The 16,242-nt window shown below is 58.2% G+C and overlaps 1 protein-coding gene across 3 annotated transcripts in view; it reads right to left on the reverse strand.

Moving 5' to 3' along the window:
* Grik4 (glutamate ionotropic receptor kainate type subunit 4) overlaps positions 1-15,692 on the reverse strand; it is a 289,257-nt gene extending 273,565 nt beyond the window's left edge. For all 3 annotated transcript variants that reach the window (XM_090319318.1, XM_090319317.1, XM_090319316.1), the window contains exon 1: positions 15,582-15,692. The gene's annotated coding sequence lies outside the window, so the exon portion shown is untranslated. The remainder of the gene's footprint in view (positions 1-15,581) is intronic.
* Positions 15,693-16,242: the final 550 nt, after the last annotated feature.

A 16,242-nucleotide genomic window follows, 5' to 3' on the forward strand; every position in this document is an offset into this window, starting at 1 on the left:
AAAGGAAGAAAGGAAGAAAGGAAGAAAGAAAGAAAGAAAGAAAGAAAGAAAGAAAGAAAGAAAGCATGCACGCACGCACGCACGCACCGTGGTCCTTCACAAAGGCTCGCCAGTCCTGAGGCTTTAACTTAGGGGCTTGGAGCTTTGAATGCTCAAGGCTGGCACCCTACCAGCGGAGCAAACACTCTTCTTCCAGTTTTCTTGCTTTGTTTTGGTTTTGGTGGACTTTCCTGCCCAAGATTGCAGCATGAGCCACTTGTGCCTGGGGATAGGTAGTCTTGTTTTCATGTCTTAAGGAACCTACACAGGATTCCACAGTGGCTTTACCGATTTACACTCTCACTAGCAATGCTTGTTATCCGTGTGATTGCAGCCATGTTGATTAAGTGGAGTGAAATGCAGTGTTTCCTGGAGATTCGTAAAGGGTAAACACCCTTCCCATCCGTTCCTATAGTCACCTTCCTTGGAGAAATGTTCTTTCCAGGTCTGTGGCTCATTTTTAATCAGCTTGTGTGAGGTTTTGCTATGAAATTATGAATCTTTATATATTCTGGACAGCGAGCCTTAACTAACATTTGGCTTTGAAATATTTTCTGCCACTCCACGGGCTCCTTTTCACTTGGTGGATCTCCTTCTTGCCTGTGCCAGAACCTTTTCTAGTTCTACTTTTTTGGTTTCATATCCAAAAACAGTAGCTGGAAAGAACTGTTCCTCGGTGTTTTCTTCTGGAGTTTTATTGTGTTTGGTTTAGATCTTCAATTGATGTTTGGGTATGGTGTGAAATATGGGTTTCGCTGCGTTCATTTACACCTCTTGCTTTTTGTGTCGTTTTGTTTTGTCTGCTTTTGTGATGCTGAGGCTTGAACTCAGGTCTTTATGCATCCACTTGCCTTGGATATAAGCCTCAGCAGAACTTTTTCCAGTCTATGAACATAGTATAACTTTCTGCTCTTGTCTTGTTGGATCAAAGAATAGAGCGTTCTGCTGGTGGGAACTGTTCGCTCAGGACACTAACAAATGTAACTGAGTGCTCCTTCTGAAGAAGAACACAGTCTTGACGTGACAACTCCTGGGACTTGTGCCCCTAGGTGGCACGTGCTCCACTAAACCTGTCCAAGTCCAAGGCTGTCCCAGAAGAGGACAAAGACTTGCACTGGGTCTAGGAGGATGAAGAGATTCACAGGTAGGCAGAAGGCAAAGGGCCCGGAAAAATGTACCCCCAAACCAAGCTCAAGAAGATGCAGTGAATCTTGTAGTTGACGCCGGGCTACAGCACGAGAGGGAAAATGAGGCTGGAAAGTGGACCAGAAGATTCTAGAGGGCCTTATACGCAAACAAATAAAGCACAGGTGGTTCCTGAGGGCGTAGTCCTCCTGGAGATACTGAGAAATAGTCCCAATTCTGCACACAGTGCATGAGGCTTGCCCCACAATACTCCATCTGTGACCTCACAGGGGTGAAACACGTCCTGGCCCCCAGTCCCTTTGCCAGATAGATCACACAGAGGGTTCAGAGGCTCAGCTCAATCCCCAGGCGCACCCCTTCCTTTCCCAAAGCCAAGCTGCCCTGCCCTGCCCTTTCTTGGTGAATCCACTTGGTATTCTCTCCTCAGAGGCCCAGAAGGGTCTCTTGCAGACTTCACGGCTGCCCTGGAAGAACACCTCTTGTTCTAAAGGTACTAGGGTTTGAACTCAGGGCCCCATGCTCGCTAGGCAAACGCTCTACCACCTGAGTGCCCCAGTTCTGTTTTGTTTTTACTGATTTTTCAAAGAGAGTCTGGAGTTTTTGCCCAAGGTGGGCCCCCCCCCCTCAGTCCTCCCAGTCTCCACCTGTGTAGTAGCTGGGTCTGTAGATTGGAGCCGCCATGCCGAACCAGCGAACACCCTGCTCTGACCCCACCCATCCACACCCAGTTTACTGTCACCAAGCCGCTCCTCTACCCGGGACCAAGTCCTAGTTCTAGCACAACTAGAATGCAATTATTTCACATGTGCCCCTGCTGCGTAACCTTGACCTGGCCAACGAAGACAGGGCTACTGGCTGCCAGCCCCTCCCCGCAGGAACCCCGTCTAGGCCACAAGCCAGTACAGAAATCCACCACCCGGCCTCAGCGGAGGCGTTTTGCTTATGTGTTTGGTGACCCTGTGTGGCTAGGAGTCGCTGACATGGCTTTAAATATTTAACCACTTTAAATACATTGGTAATGATAATAACTTTGCTGATGGCAGCTCGAATTAAGCTCCAGATCAAATACGATGTGTTGAACCTAAAATACTTCTAATTAACTCCCTGGCCAGCTTCCCTGGAAGCAGATGGCCATGAGGGGCAGCTATAGGTGCCACGGAGAGCACTGGACTTCGAGTCTACTTGCAAAGACAAGTAAGGGGGGAGGACAGCACGCATTGTGGTGGAGAAGTAACCCCAACCCTTCCTTTGAGACCTGCCAGTAAATGCACGCAGACCGTCCGCACAGCCAGGCTGAAGGTCCTGTGGCTTTCCAGACCTCTTACTCCAAAGCACTTTAGGACAGAAGAATCAAGCTGGGTGACAGGCTCAGCCCTGTCCCACAGAGCCATCTTGATCCCCACTCAGAGCTGCGCTTTCTCCCTAACGTTACACCCCCCCCCCCCCCGGGCCAGCCCGCCGCACCTCCCTCCTGCTCAAGTCTGGCTTCAGTCTCAGCTGCAGTCCAGGCATTTCTGAGGCAGGTGGTCTCAGAACAGAATTCCCCAGTGCGGCCTGCTCTGGGCCGTCTTTTTACACTGCCCCTTTGGAAGAGCTCCAGCCCACCCCTGCCACACACCCAGAGAGCCCAGCCTCCTGCCTGGCACAACTCTCCTGCAGAGAGTTGCTGCAACTCCCCTGGCAGTGTCCAGTGCAACTGCCTGAACTTGAAATGCTTGGGCCCGGACACACTTACGTTTGTTTTTTTCAGAGTTTGAAAGATAGACATTGTCATAATGAGGTTTGATAGGGGTGGGATCCAGGTCTAAACAAGAAAGTCATTGACGTTTTACACAGAGCATATGCAGAGTCCTGAATGCTGAGGCACTGACTCAGCCACTCTGTGCTTTATGCTGACCACGACTGTCCTGTCCTGCTTGGCTTCAGATCCAGCCAGTCTGGCTGCCATCCTTCTCCTCTGGAAATCTGGAGTCTTCTCTGTTTCTTATCCCTTTTCTTTTTTAGGAATTCTACTACTTAAGCCATATCCCCACCCAGAGCTGTGGGCTTTACTAGTGTCTCAGAGCCCCAGGCACAGTGCTCGGTGGTGCACGGACTAGGGCAGAGTAGGGTAGCCAGCACGCCCCTCCTCTGAACACTCAGGCTCCTCCCCACTGCATCTGAGGTGGGGTGCATCTCTACCCTACGAAAGGCCAGGCAAGGCCTTCCTGTTCTGTTTCTACAAACCATTTCCAGGCCGTTTTTGTTTTTTGTGTCTGTTTTTATTTTTGTTCTTCCTAGTGTCGTAGTCAGCATTCAGGGCTCTGCAGTTGCTAGGAGGGGGCCCTGGCCACACCTGAGCCAGGCTGAAAGCCCTCTTTAGGCTCCGGTTAGAAACGGGGTCTCATTCCTTTCATCCTCTCACTCTGTCCCCACCTAGCAGGATCCTTCTGTTTTCTGCTTCCTTCTATAGTGTCAGGCACATGCCACCATGTGCAGTGTTTTCTGTTCAAAGTCTTTTGCCCCCCTTGGCTTCCCTGGAGCCTCGATCCTCCTGATTCAGTCTTGAGTCGCTAGGCTGTAGATGAGGCACTGCTCCAACCCTGGCTTACGTAACTGATTCCTTGTTTAATTTTTTAATGTGAATGCAGAGCTTCTAGATGTTGCTCATGGTTAATTCCATTGTGCAGGTTTAGACCCACAGTTCTGTAGGATGCCACACCCCGGTGGGCTCCTTTTCCCTGCCAGCCTGGTATCCAGAGCAAAGCCATTAAGAAAGCTATCATCAGGATGGGTGTGAGGATGACGCCCTGCAAAGAGACCTGCAGGGACCCTGTGGACGAGCTGACAGATGGATGTCGCAGCCTAACCCTCATCCTGCTCTGGGTCGAGTGCTCCAGGAACCCAGCCTGCCTGCACCCCAGGCCCGTTACAACTTCCTTTTATTTTATGTGCTCTTTCTGTGTGGGCCAGTACTGGGGCTTGAACTCAGTGTCTGGTCATTATCCCTTACCTTTCACTGGAGGCTGGTACTGTACCACCTTCAGCCATACCTCCACATCTGGCTTTCTGATGGTTAACTGGAGATAAAGAGTCTCACCAACTTTCCTACCCAGGCTAGCTTTGACCCAAGATTCTCAGATCTCAGCCTATTGAGTAGCTCGGATTTACAGGTGTGAGCCGCCACCACGCCCGCTTCAGCTTCCCCTTTCAGTGGCATCCAGCCAGGCTTAAGACTCAATAAAATTAAGATGGGCACATTTAAGATACGTAGACTATGTACACTCTAGAAAAGCAGAGAAGCTGCCTTTGACCCCAGCCTCTCCTTCCCCTACACTTCTGCCATGTGGAAGCAGAGTGGCCTCCAGCTCGCTTTCCATTGTTTAGTTCCTTTGTTTGTTTGTTTGAACCTACCTCTTTCTTCTGTGTACGAACATGTGCCTGCTTCTCCATGACAGACCTGAAACCTGCAGCCCTCAGCTCCCGCCCTCCTGCTGCCCAGGCCGGCCTCAGACTTGCCTTTGTTCGCCTGGGTCTTGGTTTCTGCCTTCGACTGCTGAGGACTAAGTGCAGCTGTGCACATCGGCAAGCGCCTGAGCCCCAGCCACAGGCATCCAGGCCTTCTGAGGAGGAGGCAGCCTCACTTTCCCGTCCTCCAGGCCCAGGCTCGCTAGGCGGGAATGAGGCAGGGATGTGGGTGGCAACGCAAACTGGAGCACATGAATGAAATATTCAGCACGCACCGGGTTCTGCGATAACCATCGTAGTTCATGTTTTATATCGCTGGCCGCACTCAGGTAGCAAGTGCTTCATATATTTTCACTCGCTCCCTCTTACTGGAGTCCTGTGGGGCGGGGGCTATCACTCTCCCCAACCACGGCAAACACAAGCCTGTGGCTACATGGGGTACCGTTGCTAGCCTCAGAGCTGTGGCTCACCCCTGTACCCCCAGCAGGCAGAGACAGGGGGAAAACAATCTCATTTCAAGGCTGGCTCAGACAGACCTACAATTGATAAACAAGCTAAGCACGGCTCACTCAGCTGTCTAACGGGCAGAGGAAGGAGAACCTCGCTCAGGGTCATTCCTGGACAAACAAGTGAGAACCTCCTGGAAAAGTAATTAGGAACCCAAAATAGGCTGGGGTGTGGCTCAAGGGGTAGAGCACCAGCTCAGCAAGCACAAGGTCAAGCTCACCACTCCCTCCAATGCCGCTCAAAATTCTGAAGCATCTCTCACTGTTCTCCGGGATTGACTCTGTCTCCTCTTGCCCACCTAGAAAATTCCAACTCACCCTTCAAAGCCTGCATGAATGTCAGCTTTCCTGTAAAGTGTGTCCAAATCCTATGTCAGGTAGAAGGATCTGTCCTCTTCTTCCTGGCCTGACCCCATGCTATCTAGACCACACTGCCTCATAACCAGACTTATCCATCGTCAATGATTTGGAAATAGAAATGGACTCACCAGGAAGCTGACCTGGGACAGTAAGGATAAGGTGTGTGGGGGGTGATCACTGCCTCAGCCACTCACTCACTAAACAGTGCAGGGCACGCTGTGTGTGTAAGCATGGGTCCAGACATGGGTAAGTGGGCACCAGACAGTGGCGCATGGCACAGGCAGGGGCTCTGGGGAGACGGAAGCGGGGAGGGGTCAGGTCCCCAGGGAGACTGGAGGGGCTGGGGGGGAGAGAGGGTCAGCCACTGGATCAGAGCTCTGAGCACCTCAGGGCAGCAGATCTCAATCAGGTAGCAGCGTCCATGTCTGCCCACCCCTCCCCCCCAATCTGGAAGGACACACAAGGACTGGGCTGGGGGCGGAGCCCCACAGGCAGGGTGGAGCGACCCAGATCACACTCCATGGAACAAGACCTGAGGCCATTACTATGCACAGAAATGTGAGGCATGGCTCACCCTCACCTGGCCCTCCCACACCAGGGCCTCACCGGGGCCTCCTCCCTTCCACTCCAGACTCTCCTCCTTCCCTTGCCCATGGCAGCCTTGTCCTGTCTTCCCCACGTCTCCACACTTGAGGAAATCCAGTTTAAGGAATCAAATCCACTTGGAAGCTGGGCAGCCAATAACAGAAGCAGGTTGAGAAGTGTGGCGGGAGGGGTGGGGAGGGGAGAGGAGGACAGGGAGAGGACTGGAGGACAAGAGATGGCAGGGGAGGGATGGGGCGGGGAGAGGAGGGATGGGGAGGGGCCTGGAGGATAGGGATGGGAGGGGAGAGGGGAGGGAAGAGGAGTACCAGGGAGGGGCCTGGAAGAGAAGGGATGGGAGGGGTAGGGAGGGGAGCTGGCTCTAAGGAGGGACAGGGACATCACATCTGTGACGCCACACCGTCTGCCTCTGGGCTAACGACCCAGGGCAGGGCTTGTTGCTCAGGCCTGGAATCCAGCTGCATGCTGTCCAGTGCAGATGAAGCGTCCAGCCAGTGGGGGCTCTCGTTCCCTTCTCCAGCCCTGGGTCCTCTCCCGTCACTGACTCATCCTCAGCTCAGAGCGGCAGAGCCCAGCTGCCCTGGAATCCAGACGTGGGACCTGGGATGCTGGGCTTTCCTGGAGTCTGGGGGAGACTTGGGTTTGGCAGCAAACAGCTCCCCCGTGAACAACTTGGGCCGTGAATGATGGAGGAGGCTCAGAACCAGCGCCATCCTCGGCCTGCAATGCCATCCTGGCAATGGGTATTAGAATCCAGGTCACCACGCAGACTACCAACTCCCAGAGTCACCGTGCCAGTCCCCACAGCCCTGGGCCCAGCAGCAGAGTGTGCTGTGGCTCTGGCCCCTGCGTCTGCTGCCCTCAGACCAGCCACCGATTGATTTACTCACCATCCTTCCTAAACCTAAACCTTATCGGCAGCGGAGCATGAGGAATGAGAACTGAGCCACAGATGGCACCTGAACTGGTCTCAGATCACAGGCCACTTCCCTTTTACCGAATCCCAGGCCAGAACACAGGCCTGCCAAGGTCAGCAAACCCCACTTGGGGCCCCCTTAGCTGCCAGGAAGGGGGGGGGCGGTCAAGAGTAGGGAAAAGGAAGAGAATGGACCCCAGCTGCTTACCAGCTCTGCCACCTGTGGCACGTGGACCTCTCTGTGGCTTCCCCAGTTCCAGTGGGAGGAGATGAACAAGAAGCCAGTAGCTACAACACAGTATGGAAGGGCTCAAGGGAGAGGTGGCAGAGACTATTTCAGGGACAGCCTCTACCACAGGAGCCTCCATTTGCAGAAGAAAAATAGGAAAGCAGCAGTTAAATAGAAGAAAAGAGGAAATGAAGCATAAGCAACTGAGCAGCATGTACAGAGGTCCTGAAGCACTCCGAAAAGGCTACCAGAGGCGCACGTGTGTGTGTGTGTGTGTGTGTGTGTGTGTGTGTGTGTGTGTGTGCCTGCACTGGTCCGGGGGCTTGAACTCAAGACCTGGGAACTGTCCTTGAGTATTTTGCTCAAGGCTAGTGCTCTACCACTTGGAGATAAGAGTCTCACCACTTTTTTGCCTGGGCTAGCTTTGAACCACAATCCTCAGATCTCAGCCTGAGTCACTGGGATTACAGGGGTTGAGCCTCCAGTGCCCGGCTCAGCTCCTGCTCGTTTGTATCAGTCTGAGTCCTCCTGGCCCTTTCCTCAGGTGACCGCACACTGGCCGACTGCCCCGGCCATTCCTGGCACATAGATTTTAAGGAACGTTCACCCCGAGGCATACCATTCAGGCATCGAAAGCCCACGGTGCCTACCTCAATCAGAGGCCTTGTGCCCAGCTCTGTTCACAAGATGAGGCATGCCCGCTGTTTCAGGGGCTCCTCCAGGCCCCCTCCAGGGCATCTGCTACCTGACACTGTATATACACCACAGATGACTGTGTCCTAGTTCTGGAACAGTCTATGAATAAAACAACACCGGACGTGCTGAGTACCTTATGACCCACAGGGCCTGGGCACACACGTCCCCCTGCTCGCCCTGGGCCCAAGCTCTGTGCCAACCAGGGCTTTCATAACCCTATTCTGTGTTTTCCGTGTGTCCACTGACATCTCTAAGGCGGGGGGGGGGGAGGTTCACCCCAGGCTGTCCAGGCCTCTCCCTTACCTTCCTCAGCACTTCCCACACAGCAAATCTGCCTGATCCATCGCCCTGCAAGTCGGCTTCCTCCAGGAAGCCTGCCTGCACTGCCAGAGGATGCCCCTGGGCTCGTCCCACACTGCCCACTGCAGCGTGGACTCCAGGACTTGGCACACAGCTGATATCCATGCATGGACGGGACGGGACCTGGGGAGATGGCCCCCAGAGCATTTGTCGTCACTGCCTGCTGCTCTGCCCACTTCCAGCCTATGACTTGTATAGCCACCTGGTTTTCCATTTTCCCAGCCGCAGAAAGGCCACCTGGTCACAGATCAGATAAGGCTATGCAGCCAGCAGGAGGTGCCAGGCACAGCCCAGGACAGGTGGGCAGCGGGGCGGGGAGGGGGGGTCCAGTGCCTCATGCCACTTCCATTCAAACAGTGATGGTTTGTTCAGCTATCTCCTGGAAGCTGGGAGATGGTGATGCCCCGAATTCTTAGCAGCCTCCCCCTCTAGGGCCCTGGAAATCCCTAGGGAGGGCAGTTTTTGAGTCTTCAAGTGAATGCCTGTCTGGCTTCGGCTGTGGCCCCAGGGCTTCAGGGCCAGGCCAGGCTGTGTGGATAGGCGCATGCAGAGATGGAGAAGACATACCAAGAAAGGACACAAGGGACTATGGTCCTGACCCTGCAAACTCTGCAGCTTTCTAAGAGAGAGACAGGCCCCAACTCCCAGCTTCTTGCCTGCCTTACCAGGGACCTAATCTGTCACAATCTCATGAAGGGATCTAAGTGACAGAAGGGCAAGAGCAGCTATGACCCTGACTGTTCTAACAGTGCTGTGGTGGGATTTGTGCCAGGAAGTCCGCCCATGGCACTGCCAGAAGCCTAGGCCCCCATCAGACCCACCACCTCCCACAATCCCCAGCCCTGTGGCTGAGTAGGAGGAGCTGGGGTTGGGGGGGAGGAGCCCTGCCCCGCCCCCAGCTCCAGCCACATGGATCATCCTCCAGAGCAGCTCCTCAATGCCCCAGGTCACGGCCCCCTTCGGGTCCCGACCGTGCCCTCCCATACAACTCAAGGACTGCTGCATCGAGGCGTGTGCCCTCACCTGTTCCCCAATATTACCAGTGCCCTCACACCTGCACGGGAGTTACCAGCAGAGCCTGAAATCAGCCCGTCTGGGTGCAGATGCCAGCTCTGCTTCTCACTAGCTATGGGCTGCTGAGCTTGTCTGTGCTTCCTCTGCTCAGACTCGCAGCCGTCCACCTGCAAAGCCAGCATCGGGGCAGTACCGTCACAAGAGTCCATTCAGACAAGGAAAACGTGGTCTGCAGGAAAATGGAGGGATTGGGAGGACATCATGCCGAGCGGGACAAGCCAAGATCCGAGGAACAAGGTAGCAGGATTTTCCTGGTGTGTGGGCGCTGGCCCTAAAAGGCATCTACACTCACACTCATCAACATGTACACACAGATATGCCTGTTATCAAACACGTCGTTATAGATAACGGACACCTAAGAACATGAGGGTAACCACGGGAGGGCCAGGAGAAGAGGGGGAGGAGAAAGGAAATAGGATAGTGGGGGATAATTTTGAGAGACACTGCGACTCTATGAAAATAGCAAGGCCCAACGGGGAGATGGTGGGGAGGGGAAGCAGGCTCTGCTGCAGATGGGAGTTGAGCCAATGAGGGTGAGAAAGGGTGATATCCGAATGAATGACAATACAACAATGTTGAAGCTGGCTGAGGGGGCAAGGGAGCTAGACAGAGAGGCTGGGATTGTAAACATGGGTGGAAATGTGACAGTGAAATCCCCACATGCAAGACTGCGAATGTCTGCTAACTTGTAAAAAGTGCAAGCAGGACTGTCAACCAAGAACACCAAATCCAGGAACGCAAATTAGAACTAAAGTCATCTGAGAACTTGAGGCCTCACACTGTTGCTTAGCTTTTTCTGCTACCGTCCATGGCATTCTACAGCTTGAGCTGCATCCCCACCTCCCGCTCTCTGCTGGTTAACTGGAGATGACAGTCCCTTAGATTTGGCTTCCTCGGGAGGGCTTCGAACCTCGATCCTCAGAACTCAGCCTCCTGAGTTCTGAGACATTCCGACACCTGCTGCATCACCAGGTTTGGAAGGCCCTTCGCATCTCAGCATTGGTGCAGGAGCCCCCCCTCCCCACGGCCTCCCACAGCCCCACCCAGGCTCTTCGAGCAGGAGGAGTGGCTGGCCAGTCCCCTGACAGGTGGGAGCGCAAGGCCAGGGCCGCCCCTCCTTCCGCTCCTCCTCCCGCAGCCTTCAGCGCAGGTCTCCGCCCAGCGGCACCTCCATGTCGGCGGCATCTGAAACTTTTCCTTTTTATTAAGTGTGCCCTGCAGCCCGCCTCTCCCTTATACATCTTAACCTCCTCCGGACTATTGATTTCTCATTCTATTAAATCCTCCTCCTTAACTCCAGCCCTTAAACTCCAATTCTAAACATGTATTTACTGCTAGCCACCTGTGCAGCCTGCGCTGACTCCTCTGCCCCTGCTCCCGCCTGGTCTGGGGTGGGGGGGGCAGGGTCCTCCTGCAATTATCCCATGGAACTGGTAACAGAACTGGAACAGAGAGGGCAAGTCAGCAGCATTCTTGTCCCCAAATGCCCCCCGTGCTCTAGGCACACCCCAGCTCTCCTTCCAGCCTCTCCAAGTACGTCCCAACAGCCTGAATAGCCATGGATGGCACAAACACCCCCTCTCCTGCTCCCGACCACAGCGCTGCTTCCACCTGAACAGACACGACTCGGTGAGGAGCTACAGTGACTCAGGTGAGGAGGTGGGTCCCCAGTCCCTGGGACTGTAAACAGATGCAGGACTGAACACAGGAGTGAGTCCTTCCTTCTTTCCTGCCCGCTGGCCTGCCTGCCTGCCTGGAAGCCCAGCAGTCCTGGGGGACTGAAGCCAGGGTGACCCAAGCCAGGACCAGGAGGTTGGCCACAAAAGAGAGCCGGTGACAGAATCAGGAAATGCCGTCTGAGCCCAGACCCCTGGGCTGCAGCCACACACCCGTGAGTCTATCTCTGTAGCAAACATTTGCCAAATGTGAGCTGAAACCTTTTAAGTACAACAAATATTTACATGCACCTGCTTGGGGCAAGCACTCGGGAGACTTCGGTAAACAAAGCCCGTGTGGCAGGGACTGCACGGGGTTCCACTCTGCAGCCTGTCTGTCTGTCTGATAGATATGGAGGGAGAGGGTGCCCTGCTGAGGGCTGGCAGGAGGATGGCAGGTGAAATCTATGACTCATGCCCAAAGGTGGCCCCTTTGCCTCCCATGCCAGAACTCTGCCAGGACGGCTCAGCTGCTGTCCAGAAGCCCTGTGGCCACACAGCCTGGCCCCCACGTGCCCAGGGGCCCTCCCCGTGGCAGAGCGTGGAAGGCACTTCCCTTCTGGATGCCTTAGCTCCGAAAGGCACATTAGCATTCCCCCTGGGCTCCCAGGCTAGAAATCTCAGCGTTACCCCAACACTCCCTGCTCTCTCATCTGCTGGTCCAATCTGTCCGCACGTTCTGCTGTTCCTTAGAAATGTCATTCAAGCTCTCCCCACTTGCTGTCACCCTCGCTTAGCCCTCTACCCCTCTCTCTGCGGAATACTCTGCCCAAGACTCTTCAACAACACTCCCAGCCTGCTACAGCCACCAGAGCCTTTTCTCTGTGGCGTTCAAGGTCTTCTTGAACTCAGTTCTGCCCTTGCCACCCACCCTGGCTCTCTGCTGATCAAGCCCTGTGGTGGACAGATCTCCTCCACCTACCCTGTCTACTTCCCTCACATCCAATCCCCACCCCCACCCCAACGCCTTCTCCAGGGAAAGCCCTCCCTCCCCACCCCTGGCCACGAGCCTGAATCCAACCATCTGCACACCAAGCAACAAGGGTACCACATCCTGGCTGCGCAGGTATCTGTCCTCAAACCCTCCACCTACCTCCGGGGGAAGTCAGGGCCTCGGCGCTGCACTCAAGATTTTAGTGGCTTTCCATTCAAGGGAGACCTACAAGGAAGTGGTTTATAAAGCGCCTCTCTCCTGAGTGTTAGGAAGACGCTGGTGTGGGACATGGACAGGGTCTGGGATGTGGACTGTGGATGGAGCCTGGGACGTGGACAGGGTCTGGGATGTGGACTGTGGATGGAGTCTGGTTTGTGGACAGGGCCTGGGATGTGGACTGTGGATAGAGCCTGGGATGTGGACAAGGTCTGGGATGTGGACTATGGATGGAGTCTGGTTTGTGACAGGGTCTGGGATGTGGACTGTGGATGGAGCCTGGGACGTGGACAGGGCCTGGGATGTGGACTGTGGATGGAGCCTGGGATGTGGACAAGGTCTGGGATGTGGACTATGGATGGAGTCTGGTTTGTGACAGGGTCTGGGATGTGGACTGTGGATGGAGCCTGGGACGTGGACAGGGCCTGGGATGTGGACTGTGGATGGAGCCTGGGATGTGGACAGGGCCTGGGATGTGGACTGTGGATGGAGCCTGGGATGTGGACAAGGTCTGGGATGTGGACTATGGATGGAGTCTGGTTTGTGACAGGGTCTGGGATGTGGACTGTGGATGGAGCCTGGGACGTGGACAGGTTCTGGGATTGGACTGTGGATGGAGCCTGGGATGTGGACAGGGTCTGGGATGTGGACAGGGCCTGGGATGTGGACTGTGGATGGAGCCTGGGATGTGGACAAGGTCTGGGATGTGGACTGTGGATGGAGTCTGGTTTGTGACAGGGTCTGGGATGTGGACTGTGGATGGAGTCTGGGACATGGACAGGGCCTGGGATGTGGACTGTGGATGGAGCCTGGGACGTGGACAGGGCCTGGACCTGGAACATGGACAGGGTCTGGGACATGAAGCCCCCAGGCCCCCATCCTCATCTGCAAAGCCAGAGATACCTCAGCTAACACACAGGAGGCAGTGGACAGCCAAGTGGGCAGTCAAAGTGACGCCGCCCCTCCATCACCACCGGGCCTGGCATTTTCATATTGGATTTTCCAACATAAACCTGTCATATATAACAAAATGTTACAATTGAGTAAAGGCCAGGAGCCAGAGGCCATTCAGGCCCCAGGCATAAGCTTTGCTCAAGGGATTTGCCAGCTAGGTGGGGTAGGGAGCGGGGCACCCGACCAATGCCAGGCAGACACTGGGCAGCGGCCGCCACACTCAGAGTGTGCAGGGCCACCCGTGAAGGTGGCTCTCTCAAGTCAAGGCTGCCAACCCTCAGAAACAGGTGAGCTCAGCCCCACTGTACAGGCCAGGGAAGAGAGGCTGTGCTCCGGTCATGGCTGGCCCAACGTCACACAGGGACCCGGCAGGGCAGGACCCAGCATGCCTGACACTAAATGCTGGAGCTGTGCTGGCTGAACCTGAAGGATGGACAAGAGGAGGATGGGCAGAAAGAAGGAAGGACGCAGTATGGCCGAGTACCCATGGCACTCGTGCTGCGGGAGAGGCCTACTGTTAAGCTGGGGTCACAGGCAAAGGGCCTCCGGCTCCTCTCGGGGAGGGGACAAGTGTCTGATCTGTACCTCTGCCCTAGATGCACTGAGGGCTCCTGCGACAGGGCCACCCAGGAGGGGGACCCCCTCCATAGGGTACCACAGTGGTCACTCCACACAGGAAGAAGCAGTTGAGGGGCACTGGAGAGAGAGGGCGCCACGGTGCCCGGGTCAGGAGAGGCTCCTCTGGCTGCAGGGCTTCCTCCACTCCTGAGCCCCGCAGCAGGGAGAAGGGCCCCCTTCCCTCCCATCCTGGCCGATTTCATCTCCATCCTAAGGGCATTCCACCTGGGAAGCGAGGCCAAGGACCCCAGAATGCTGGAGAGCAGAGGCCAGTGGAGAGCCAGCCCAGTGAGGGCAGGGACATGGAACCCAAGAGCTCCTAACCGCGTCCCTGCCCAAGCCGCTCCTCCACTAGTGCCCGCCCTTGCCCGGTGTGCCATGCTGGCCCTGCACGGGTGGACAGCGGGCAGAGCGGGAGACACAGCCTGACAGGCAGCTGGTGGGTGGGCCCCACCACCAGACGAGAATAAAATGCAGGAAAGTAAACGAACCCAGACCCCGGATCGCTGGTTAGATTCACTCCAGCAAGGGAGGAGCCCTTGAACACAACCACCAGTGAGGAAAATAAGAAACCTGAGCAATGCCCTGCACACTGGAGTAGCGGGGTGTCCCCCCCCAGCTCTTGCCACACATGACACAGGCAGTGTCCGCCTCAGTCCACGGACAGCCCCCTCCCCGGGGATGCCCCCTCCCCAGGTGCCCTGGCACTGCCACCAGGTGACCCCGGGAGAGCACGTGGAGGGCGCGCTCTGTCCCCAGGTCTCAGCCCGGGTGGGCTGGGCTCCACGAGGCGCCGCTGCCTGCCTGCACGGGGTCCCAGCGCCCCAGCGCTCCCTCCTCTCTCCCGCACGCAGCCCAGGCCCCGGGAGACATGCCCCGGAGAGCCGCTGGAGGGAGGCAGGGAGGTGGCACGGCGCGCGTGGCCCCTCCACCAGACAACAGCACAGGAGGAAGATGGCAGCACCAAGTACCGATGCCAAGAGCCATGCGGCCCAAGGGCCAGCGGGGATCTGCTCGGCCCGCAGCGCCCGGCCCCTGCCAGGCAGCCTTGGCCGCAGGCCCTGGCCAGCCCCTGGGCGCCTCCGCCCCAGGCCCCCTGCCCACTGGGCCGGGCTCCAGGGAGCCCAAGGAGGCACAGGTGCTCCGGGCCCTGCCTCCCCTGGTTCGAGACCCGGCCTCCCGGGAGAGCGGCGCCTCCGCCCGTGCGCCCCGGAGTTTCTCCTCACTCCGCTCAGCCCAACTAGGGTGGGAGCGGGCGCGCCGGCCGGCCGCGGGGCAGGGAGGGCTGGGTGGAGTGGGGGCGGAGGGGTGGGGAGTGGGGAGAGGGAGCAGAGGGGGGAGCAGTGGGGGGATGGAGACGGGGGGGGGTCCAGGGCCGGCTGGGGAAGTAGAGGCAGGTGGCGGGGAGGGGGGACTCCGCAGGGGCCGTGCGCGAAGGGGGCCCAGGGAGAGGCGCGGGGCGCTGCAGGGGCCGGAGCCGGGCTGGAGTTGCCCGAGAGGGAGGCCGGGTGCGGGGGTGAGGCGGAGGTTTGGGGGGAGGCGGCGGAAGTGCGGGCAGCGCGGGGCGGGGGGGGCGGCGATCGGGGGTGCGGGCACCAGAGTGCGGGACCCGGGAGGGGGCGGGAGCGGGGGCCGGGCGGTGCGGGCCGCGGCCCCGAGGGAGCGGGCGGCGAGGGCGTCAGAAGTCGGGTGCGGCGCGGCCGGGCCGCGGACGGCGCGGGGCGCGGGGCCGGGGCGGGCCGGGGTCTCCGGCAGGCGCTGCCCTTACCTGGCGGCTCCGCGCTGGGGCCGGGCCGGGGCCCGGGCGCCGCTCCGCGGCTCCGGTTTGTTTTCCCTTTTGTTTGTGCTTCTTCCGCAGCGGCCGCGGCGGCTCCGGCGGCTCCGGCGGCTCCGCTCCGCCGAGGGCAGAGTCTGCGTCCGGCCGCGAGCGAGCGGGGCGCGGGGCGCGCGGCGGGGCGCGGGGCGCCGCCCGGCGGCCAGCGGGGGAAGCGCGGCGGGCCCGCGCGCCGGGCCGCGGGGCGGGGGGCGGGCGCCCCTCCGGGGCTGCGGGAACCCGGGCGCCCGCCCGCCGGGGCCTCGCCAGCGCCCGGAGCCCCGGGAAGAGACCGCGGGGCGGCGGCGGGACCCAGAGGCCGGGGCTGAACTTGGCGACCGGGCGGCGAGCACGGCCGGCGCCGGGGAGCAGCGAGGGGCGCGCGTCCAGGCGGGCTCGGCGGCGCCCACCGTCGCCCTCCGTCGCCCACCGAGCCCCGGGCGCAGCCCGCGCCTCCACCGCCCCGCGCGGCGGGCGGCCCGGCCCCGGAAGGTGTGAGCCGCGCCGGCGGCGGCGGCGGCGGCGGCGGCGGGCGGGCGGCGCCCCCTGGCGGCGGCGGCGGGCAGCGCGGTGGCGGAGGTGGCGGCGGCTCCGGCCTGGGCCGTGGCCGGCGGAG

The sequence above is a fragment of the Megascapheus bottae genome, chromosome 27 (genome assembly GCF_031878675.1).
Source record: "Megascapheus bottae isolate mThoBot1 chromosome 27, mThoBot2.hap1, whole genome shotgun sequence".
Taxonomy (NCBI): Eukaryota; Metazoa; Chordata; class Mammalia; order Rodentia; family Geomyidae; genus Megascapheus; species Megascapheus bottae.